We start from the raw sequence: 11,125 nt of genomic DNA on the forward strand, positions 1-11,125 counted from the left end.
TTAAACCTGCCCAGATGGATGGACGCTTTAAACAGTGGCTCCCCAAAGGTATCACAACATACTGTCTTATTTCTGACAAAGGGACACTAGATTGCTTTCAAAAACTTGAAGATAAATACGACTTAGAAAATCAAGACTTTTTCAGATACCTTCAAGTTAGAACTGTGATGTAAGCACAACAGAGGAAGCCAGTTCTGATTTAATAAACATTTTGATTGAGGCATATAAATCCAAACTAAACCGGAAACTGATCTCTAAAATTTACTCCTGTTTACAGTCATCTAATGGTACTTCTACTCTTGGGAAAAAGAAGCTAAAATAACCATTTCAGAAGATGATTGGTTGAACATTTGAGTACTTCTGGTTATTGAAGGGAATTTTCGTGGAAGAATATAATCCGATTCTTTATCACTCCCAAAATCAAACAGCTTCCGAAGGGTCAGACAAGTTATGGAAAGTGTTGGAGAGAGTGTGGTAACGCAGAGGCGGATCATTTCCATGTCTTCTGGGACTGTCCGATTATACAAACGTACTGGCGGGATGTAGTGGTGAAAATTAACTCAATATAGGGCTTTGAGATTAAATATGATTTTTGTACAATTTATCTTGGTGATATCTCCCCCACAATCAGTGCTACTGATAAATATTTGATTAAAATAATGTTGGTCGCCTGTAAAAAAGCTATTACGCGAAGATGGCTATCAAAAGAGTCCCCATCTAAAGAGGAGTGGACTGCAATTGTGAAGCAAATATTTGACATGGAAAAACTGACTTTTTTCTTGAACTTGAACATGGACAAATTCACTGCATTATGGAGGAAATGGACAGCTCATCCTGAATAAGTGACACTGTCATAACTTGTGCTCTGTTTTTTCTTTCTTTTTTCATTTAATTTTATTCTTTGCTTGGGTGTGGTGCCCCCTACTGCCCTATTTGACGTGCTCTCTCAGGTTTGCTGTATGTGAGAATGGTTTTGTCCTGTCTTGGTAAGAAGAGTAGACTAATGAAGAATAAATAGAACAAAATTATTGAAGTATCTCTAAACACTGTACCTACCTCTTATATATATATTGTTGTATCTTTCCCTGCGTAATTGATATATATGCGTACATTTTTCCGTCTGTGCACCTTCTCCTTTGTTTTATTTGTTTTATTTTTTCTTGTTCTTTTTTTTTGTTTCTACTTCTATTGTAAATTGAAAAACTTAATAAAAATAAAGTTTAAAAAAAAACAAAGAGAAATCCAATCGGTTGCATCAAAACAACCCTGTAAGGCTTCTTCAGCTTCCTGTGACCACTTTCTAACAGTCCTTTTTGTGACAGGTAGTCTCTGGACAAGGGGTTTATATGCTGAACAGAGAAAAACAAGGTTGTGATCTGATTTACCCAGGGGAGGTCTTGATTTGTAAATGTATGAATCCTTGACATTTGTGTAAAACAAATCCAATGTCTTGTTTTCTCTGGTAGAGCAGCTGACAAACTGTTGAAAAGTTGGCAGTGTAGCAGAGAGTGAGGCATGATTAAAATCACCAGATATTGCCACAAAAGAATTGGGGTGTTGTGTCTGTATCTTAGCAACAACTGATGAACTGATGACATCACATGCAGTGTCGGCAACAGCTGAGGGTGGAATGTAAACAGCCACCAAAACAACACTGGTGAACTCTCTTGGCAAATAATATGGACGAAAACTTACTGCCAATAGTTCAATGTCAGGACCGCAGAGACGACTCTTCACAGTAACATGTCCTGGGTGACACCATCTGTTGTTGACAAGCACTGCCAATCCACCCCCTTTCCTTTTCCTGCTACTCTTTAAATCTCGATCTGCTCGTACAGTCAGGAAGCCCGGCAGAGAGACGCTGGAGTCGGGGATATGATCCTGCAGCCATGTCTCAGTAAAACACATAATGCTACATTCCCGATATTCTTGCTGAGTCCTTGTCAAGGCTAGAAGTTCATCCAACTTGTTAACTAACGATCTTACATTGCCCATGATGATGGATGGCAGAGATGGTTTGAACTTCTTCTTTCTCTCTCTCCTCTTTGCTCCTGCTCTGCATCCACGATGCCTCCTTTTCAATTCCAGTGGGATTTCTGGCTTCAGTTGTCAAATTATTTCTGCTTTTCCAATGTTAATCAGCTGCTCCCTGTTGTAAACCACCTTGTTGCTATGATTATGCATCATAACAAAAGAGCAAAATATACAAAAGTATTGGGGAAAATCAATCCAGCTGCACAGCATCCAAGGCAGGAAGGAACAGTTGTCCAAAAAATGCAATTTCTTCCAAGAAAAAACAGGAATGAAATTTAGAAAAAATAATAAATCTCAATGTGAGGTACAGAGCTACTCCAACGTGCTGCCACCCTCAGCAGCGCATTCTAGAATGAATGAAAGATTTTCTAATCTTATCCTATTATATAAATGTCCATTTACCTTGATTGTGGCAGTCGGTCCTTGATACATTGTTCTAATGCACTGCATTGATTGTTTGTTTAGCCCAAATTTTTCAAGTACTAAATATAAATATGCCCAGCTGACACTATCAAAGGCCTTTTCTGCATCAAGGCTGATCAAGATAGCATTGGTACCTTTCTTTTGTATATGATCTACAATGTGGAGAGTTCTTCTAATATTATCTTGGGTCTGGCGGCCCTTAATGAACCCAGTTTGGTCTCTCTAGGTCGTCCTCAGACGAGCCTTCCATCGTTGCTTCCAGTCTTCCCGATTCTCCATACATCTTTTCAGTTCGCTGGTACTCTGGACTCCTGCGTCCTTCTTGAGTATGTCCACATATGTTAGTGTGGGACGTCCTGTTAACCGGCACCCACGTGATGGTTCCCACAGCACTAGTTTGCTGGCTGGCAGTTCTGGGTGCCTTTGGCAATGTCCTGCAAGTCCCATTCTCCTTACAGCAATCTTATCGCTCACCCTTGGTATTCCCTCATACAGGATTTCGTTGGTTACAATGTGCACTCTTACTGATGTTAAGCACTGCACGCAGCATCCTGGTGTAGCACCCATCAAGGGACTTCTCTAGGGTTGGCTTCAGGGTCCAGCATTCACAGCCATAAAGGAGAACGGACTCTACTGTCGCGTAGAAGAAGCTGAGTTTGATTTGACGGGGGAGATTGGAGTTCCACACACTGGCCATACCGTTCAGGGCCCTCCATGCAAGTGCCTTCCTCACTTTTAGATCTTGCTCAGTTGAGTTGACCCATGAGCCCAGGTATTTGAAGTCGTTGACTTCTTTCAGCACAGTGCCTCCTGCTGTAGTCAGAGGTTGATGTTCCGGTGGAGTGTTGTAGGTGATGACCTCAGTTTTCTTGGCGTTTAGCCTGAGGCCAACCTTGGCGCACTCTAGCTCTACCCTGTTCAGTAGTGTTTGTGCTTGTTCCATGTTGTCGGAGAGCAAACTGATGTCATCCGCATAGTCAAGGTCTGTGAGGACCACTGCGGGGTATCGACTCAACCTCCTTGGAGATAGTGTGAAGCCAAGTTCCTGCTCTCTCCCACTGATTGCCTTCCTGAGCGCATAATCAAGGACTATGATGAAGAGGAAGGGGGCTAGTGTGTCCCCCTGCATAACTCCAGCCAGGATGCCAAAGTCGTCACTGTTGCCATCTGGGGTCTCCACCTTGGCCCTTGTTCCAGCATACATGGACTCTATTGCTCGGAGTAGGTTGGGGGGAATACTGTATGCCTTCAGGATCTTCACCATCATGCCTCGGTGGATCGAGTCAAATGCCTTTTTGAAGTCTATGAAGCACAGAACTGCTGTCAGGTTGTTCTTCTTCACCTCAATCATTCTCCTTAGCGCCAAGATCTGGGATGTAGTGGTGCATCCCTCTCGAAAGCCATTCTGAGTCAGAAGAGGGTCGATTGCCTGCCGGACCCTGTTTAGGATCATGCGGTTGTAGACTTTTGCAGTGATGCATGTCAGGCTGATGCCTCGATAGTTGTCTGGCTTCGAGAGGTCTCCGGATTTAGGCACTGGCACGATGTTTGATAGAGACCACATATCAGGCAGCCGATTGTGCAGCAGGGCAAGGTTGCAGAACTCTAAAATGATGTCGTCCATGTCACAGTTCTTCAGCACCTCTGGGGGTATACCATCCGGACCAGCACTCTTTCCTACTCTTACAGTGGTTTTTGCCCTGGCAAGTTCTCCGAGCGTGAAGGGGCCATCATTGATGTTCAGGTTTGGGAGGACTGATGGTACTTCTTCCTCAGGTGCCTCTGCTGGTTCTCCCAGCAGCCTTTGGAAGTGGGTGGTCCAGGTTGTCACCCGCTCTTCCGGGCTGTGTCCCTCCACCTGTCCCTCCTTGGTCCTCTTCCGCCCCGTCATCTCATTGATGACCCTCAAGGCTTCACCATACTGCTGTTCGCCTTGCGCCTCCTGCACCCTCCGCACTCTCTCCATCAGTTCCTCCCCTTTGATGGTGTCATACGTTTTGAAAAGAAACTGTTTGGCTTCATTCAGCTCGCCACGACTCTCTGCAGTTGGCTCCCGCTCAAAGTTGAGGCGGGCTTCCTCCACTTTCCCTCGTGCTGCTACGACCTCTGAGTGTTTGGATCGCATGGAGGTTCGGACTCTCTCCATCATGGGTACGCACAGCCTGGTCGCCTCCTCATTCACAGAGACAAATCTCCTGTATTCGCCACTAGGATCCGCCTCCCTGTCCAGCTGGAGGAATCGTTTCCTCACCTCCTCTGTGTATCTTGTTTGAAGGCCAGGGTCACTCGAGAAGGCTTTCCAGTTGTATCAGATCTTGGGACTTGGTTTGGGGACCCTGAGGCTCAGGCGAACTCTCATGGAGACCACGCGGTGGTCTGAGCCCACTGAACTAAAAGTACTGTATGGCTCAGCATTCATGATGGAGTTCCTCCACTTCTTCCGCACTAAGATGAAGTCTTGTTGCCGTAGTGTTCCTGTGGCACGGTCTTGGAAGGTCCACCTCTTTCCTGCTCTCTTCCGGGAGATGGTATTTGCCGCCAGGAGCTCGTGCTCCGTGAGGAAGGCAGTGAGGTAGCTGCCGTTGCGATTGGTAGAGTCGTGGTAGGGGAAGGGTGCGTCCTCTGGTCCTAGCCTTGCATTGAAGTCCCCAAGGATTGCCAGGAAGTTGTGCGCTGGGACGTTACGGACCCATTAACCCGACACCGCCTGTTGCGGCCTGGGCCTCATTCCTCCATGCAGATGCAGAAATGAACGTGCATCTCTCCACTCTGCTGTAGACGATCAGGTCATCAGTGTGCACTCTCCTGTGTTCTTGGATCCCTAGGATCTCCACTCCCTGCTCCTCAGCACAGTGTGCTAGCTCTATCAGTCTCGCCTCTTCTCTCGCTGTGCATGCGTTGAAGGTTCCCATAATAAATGGTCTCCGACAGCGCATGAGTGCATTGGACGGAGTGCTGTGACAGGACCCTCCCTGGGACATTCCCAGGGTTTGAGGTCCTGTCGTCATGGTGTCCTCCAGAAGGAGGACCAGCACCACCGTCCGCCGCGATGTTCCTGTGGACTCCCGCCACTGGAAGTATAGGATTTGGGATGACTCTGCTCTCCATGGTTGGCTTTACTATGCTGTTAGTGAACTGTGGGGCGCAACTCCTCATAGTCCCGGTTTTAGATCAGAGTGTCCTTCTCCTAGACGGGTTGCCATCCAAGGCTATGAGCCCCATCTGCCCATGCTATTTGACCCATAGCTGGGACAGTGGTTGGCAGACGCCAGGGCGTGTTCCACATGCCAGATGGCGTGTGGGCCTGCAAGCCATGCCTCTGGGGCCCACTGCTGCTCCAAGATCCCCTACAGGTTGGCCTGGGACCTCGCGGACCCAGTTACCGTGTGTGGCCATGAGGAGGCTCTGCAGGAGTCCTGGTGGTGGAGAGGCTGTGTACCGGCAGGGGGAGGCTTACGCACTCGGTTCCTCTTTTCACCCCCACTAGGAGGGCTGGCTGGTGGCAGTAGCTGAAAGCAGAGAGTAGCAAGCAGGAGCGACATGCAACACACAACATGCGACATGCACTAACTACAGGCACTTCTACGCACTACTACTGCACTGACGCGTCAGACGCACCCTGCGCGTAAGCACACACACACTAATTGTTCTGTATCTTTGCCTTCCTTGGGTATGAGTGAGATAATTGCGGGGGGAGGGAGGGGGCATTCCCTCTCTCAGGGTCCAGTTAAAAGAGGACTCAAGGACAGGAGTTAGCTCATTTTTAAATATTCTGTATCCCTCAGATGGGAACTCATCACTATCAGGAGATTTATTGGTTTTCAGTCTACTAATTGCATCCTGTATTTCTTCACTTTTTATTTCTGAAGTAAGAGCGTTATTCTGCACCTCGCCAATTGATCAGATCAAGCGAATTGAGGAAATTTCTGATGGCGTCTTCTGCAGCCGAGGTAGGTTTCAAGTATACCCTAGTAACAGAGAACGGAAATGAAACGTTTGACTTTGGTTCTCTAAAGGTTTGGTTATAACCAAACCAAAATCTACCACTTAAAAACGTTCCCTTTGGGTACAGTGAAACCCAAACAAAAAATGACGTTCCATGGACGTTTAGGGAACCACCCATATGTCACCCTTTTTTCTGCTCTTGGCTCTCGGTGGAAGAGGTCGCATTTCTCTCTGCTCCGCCCTCCCTTTTTTGCCCTGCTCAGCCTGTCTGTGTCTGTGTCTTCTGAGCATCTTTTTACATATCAGACGAAGCCAAATAGGATGGATTTGGTCAGCTGGGGTCTTAATGCTATTGATCAAATTTTTTCAACTGCGAAGATGGCAAAAGAACAAGCGTCTTGCCCCGACGGTACGTTCTTCGCTGGATACACGGAGGATGCATGGGGGAAGTGGCGCACCGTGTGTTTGGCGATGCTGGCTGTCGAGGACGCGGAAGACGTCTACATATTTGGATTTATGATACTCGGGTTCCTGCTGTTTGGAGTTGGAGGATACCTGGTATTTTGTGAAATTAAGAGATCGTGGAAAGCGTTTGATGGGGTCACAAGAGCAATCAACGCTCAGACTGAGATGCTACGTGAGCAGGGTCGGAAGCTGGATGCGATCCTTGCGCAGGTTCGCAGGCTGGCTGAGATTCCTGGACTCAGAAGAGAAGTGGATTGACCTGGGAGGATGGTTGATTGATCGCTTGGACCGGGCGGAAAGGGTCCACATCCCACAATTCGGCTGAATTCGGGACTTCGCCATGAGATACCAGCAATGGACAAAAAGACAGAAAGCGCAATCAGTTGTCTGTCTGACCTAAATTAATTGTTATTCCAATCCGGCGCCCCATACTGGCCTTGTGGCCAGCTGCATAATCATTGTCCACGTTTGTTATGATAACATGATGCTCTTTCCCATGTGCTCCCCCTCCCTTCCTGCACTCCTGTGAGATTTGTTGTGGAACTGGCTGACATATTCCAACTTGTCAAGGACAATTGCCTGATCCAACTTTCTGTGCAGACTTATTGAACAAACACTCACACATACACATACATGCTCATTTATAACACATGCAATTCCTCACCTCTTCACTGTCCCATTGCTTAAGGTGTTGTTTTGTGTATATGTTGCTTTTTCTGTGCTGAGGTTTTTTTGAGATCTCAGGCCGTATCCTAATAAGGGTACAGTGTGAAGTATGATTTTTTTTTCCCTCCCCTCACCCAATGTTGTTCCCCTTCCTTCTTATCTGGCGGCGCCTGCAAAACGGGCTGCGATGCCTGGTCACACTCTCTCTCCCCTGTCTGTTTCTGTGTTGTCTGCCTGTCTTGACCGAAACTGGAATTTCCCCTCGGGGATTAATAAAGTATAATTGATTGATTGATGAAACGTTAGCCAGTAGTTACACTGCTACCAACCAGCAATGAAATGCTTAGTTGTTTTTCGTTTTTTTTAAGAACTTAATGTATAATTAAAAATTACACTAGGAAAAATGTCATTTTTGTAATTGTAATTTTTCATTAATTTCTTATAATGCATGAATTGCTCATTATTATTATTATTGAACCAAAAAGAAAATATTAAAATACAAAATGTATGATATTTGTTTTAAATTCAGTGAAGGGACACAAACATAAGTCTACAAAGAATACAAAGTTATTTTGAGTATTTATTAATTTTATCTCTGAGTTATATTCATTTACCATTATTTTATACATTTTCCCTGAGCACACCTCCCTTTTTTTGCCACTGGGCTTCTGTAGCCCCTCCCCTCTGCCCTCACAGTCTCGTTGTGTTTTGCTGAGGGTAAGTTGTGTGAATAATACAGCATTGACATCGTGTTATTTTCTTCGAAAATTTAGCCATTTATGATTTAAATATTTGTTGTATATTATTCTCTGTTACATACTTTATGTTACCAAGCTGTCTTGTGTTACTTTTTTACCGTTAATATAAGTTTTATGGATGTTTTTAGGTTCGCGTTTTTGGTGCGAACGCACGACATAGTCGTACAATAGAAGTAAATGCTATAGTTTGGATTCAAATAAAGAGCATAAGCTTACTACAACAGCTCTGTACTTTAATGCAGAAAGCAATTTTGTGGACAGGGAACTGCCGTCCTGCCTGTAGGAAAACATTCACATAAGGGATTGAGAATGAGGAGTCATGTGACTCCGGTCGGCCGGTCGGCCATGTTGGCAGAAGACGCGATTCTCTCTTGAAAAGGTAACATTCATTTTTGTTGACTAGTTAAAGTTGCACTATGTAGGATGGCAGTAAAGGCGTTTTTTTTTTTTTTTTCCAAAATCAGTGAAATATGTGTTCTCCTAATCTCTTGGACTGAGCATACCACTTTATTAGTGCAGCTTTCATTCATTGTTTCTCCATTCATTGTTTATATAGCATATATTAGTCCCTCAAGCCATGCACCCAGCTGTCAGACGGGTGAAGACTCGAATATTGAGGAACAATCACTATTCCCGGAAGTCGAGGGTATATTTGCTTTGAATTATATATTTATACTATCTGATTAAAAGCTCCTAACCAAGAAAGCAAGCTAACAATTTTCTTTTCAAAAACTTCAGCAATGACCCATGGCGAAGAGAGGGGGCATCAGGTATGGCTGTCCTAATAAAGCGTAAGTACTTGATACACAATTGATGTTCACACAGCAAAAGTGTTTTGAGTGTAAAACTACAATGAATTTCATCTCAATTCTACCTTTAGTTATGAAGGAACAGAAGGCCATCCAGTTGCAAACAAGAAGAAGTAAGTACTACATGCACACATTTTCACATATAATAAGTATATTAATTTAAAAAAAATAATATCAATTCTATAATAAATACACCTAGCAATGGAAGAGCACATGGGGCGTGTGACCAGAAGGATGGAGGCTATCGAGAGGAGGATTGAGGATTTGGAGAAGAAGTCGGACACGTTGGAGGCTGCTGTTATCTCCAACCCGCCTCAGCATCAGCCTCCTCAGCAGGAAGAGGTCCTGTTGAGTCCATGCAACACAGTGGAGGAGCTGGAGGAGCTAGACAGTAGTCTGGCCCAACCAGACAGAAGGAACCAAATGGTAATTAATTGGTTATAATTATATATGAAGATGTATGCATGTAATGTGTTTGATTTGAATAATGAAAGTAGACCACATAAGCTCTGCATTTGTTTTCACTTCATTTAATTTGTTTTGTCTTTTTCTAGAAACGTTTCCTGGGAAGCCTGGGTGGGGCGAATCCGGGGGCCGCCGTTCGCCGCATTTTACGCCAGGTGGCAACTAATCAGGTCCTGGGGGAATACAGCCTGAGGGGGAGGAGGGCAAAAAAGGCCTTCCAGGGCCTGGCCCTGTGCAAAGTTATTACCGGTAAGTTTAACAGGTATTTTTTCCAATTCAGTGTTATGCCAAGTTTGATTGAGGTTTAAATGTGTAACTTTTTTTAACTTTCATTTAACTTCATTTCATTTAATTTGTAGAGGCCTGCATGCAGAACTACCTGCTAATGAAGGTCGCTGACATTGAGGAGTGCATTAGCCATGCACTGAAGTTTGCACCGCACAGAAGGTAAATGTAAACTTTAGTCTGTCATATCAATCTCTGAATAGTCACATTATTGAAATGAAATATTGGTACTAAGTTGGATTAAACCGTTTCGTATCCTTTTTAGGCCAGCTCCTCAAGACGGAACCACAGACTGAACCACACACCAAATACCACCACCAGCACCAGCACCCACACCCATTTTTTTATTCTTGTAGTTAATTGTATTTTATTCATTTTATTCATATTGTTTTTTTTGTTTATATTTTATTATTAATGTTTTATTCAAATAAAACCATGCACCCACACCCATTTTTGATGTTTATTCTTGTATTTAACTGTATTGATTTGGTATTAAACATTCTCGTCCTGCAACATTTGCCATCACTGCTTAGCTCTGAAGTAAATAGTTGTCGTGCATTTTTACAAACTAGAAATACGACAACATTGTGGGAAAGAACCCAAATATGTAATCAACAAGGTTACTAGAATGTACGTACATTCTAGTAACCTTGTTACAGAGAACGGAAATAAAACGTTTGACTTTGGTTCTCTAAAGGTTTGGTTATAACCAAACCAAAATCTACCACTTAAAAACGTTCCGTTTGGTTGTACAGGGGAACCAACACATAATAAACAAGGTTGGGGGAACCTCATGAGAACGTCTCAGGAACCAAATATCTAACCAACAACGTTGTGGGAACCATATGGGAACGGCAAGGGAACGTAATGGGAACCACACACATAACGTTCTGGGAACCTAAATAAAACTTTCCTGCTAACCAAATTAGAAGCGAAAAAAAAAAAAAATCAACGTACTCAGAACCTAAAAACAACCAAGGGCTAACGTTCCAGGAACATTCTCGGAACGAAAAATTGTTAGTAGGGTAGCTTTTTATAGTATTCCTAAATTACACTGAGAATGTTGGTGGGCTGGACGCTTGACTACAGCATAGCAACAACATGGAGAACGTGGAGATGAGTGAATATTGTAGTGGTTTGGAGCCGGTATATAGGGACATACATTGGGCATGACCCATACTTAATGAAAATGTCTGAATTTTCGCAAGACCGGAACGATTTGCCGAATATAGAGGCTGTGGACATAACAAGCTACCTGGTTCCCCAGACGTCTTA

The 11,125-nt window shown here is 44.2% G+C and overlaps 1 pseudogene; it reads right to left on the minus strand.

Annotated features, from left to right (window-relative positions):
* Positions 1–4,765: 4,765 nt before the first annotated feature.
* Positions 4,766–5,565, minus strand: LOC142396293 (uncharacterized; annotated as a pseudogene).
* Between the last annotated feature and the right edge of the window lie 5,560 nt (positions 5,566–11,125).

The sequence above is a fragment of the Odontesthes bonariensis genome, chromosome 12 (assembly GCF_027942865.1).
Source record: "Odontesthes bonariensis isolate fOdoBon6 chromosome 12, fOdoBon6.hap1, whole genome shotgun sequence".
Classification (NCBI taxonomy): Eukaryota; Metazoa; Chordata; class Actinopteri; order Atheriniformes; family Atherinopsidae; genus Odontesthes; species Odontesthes bonariensis.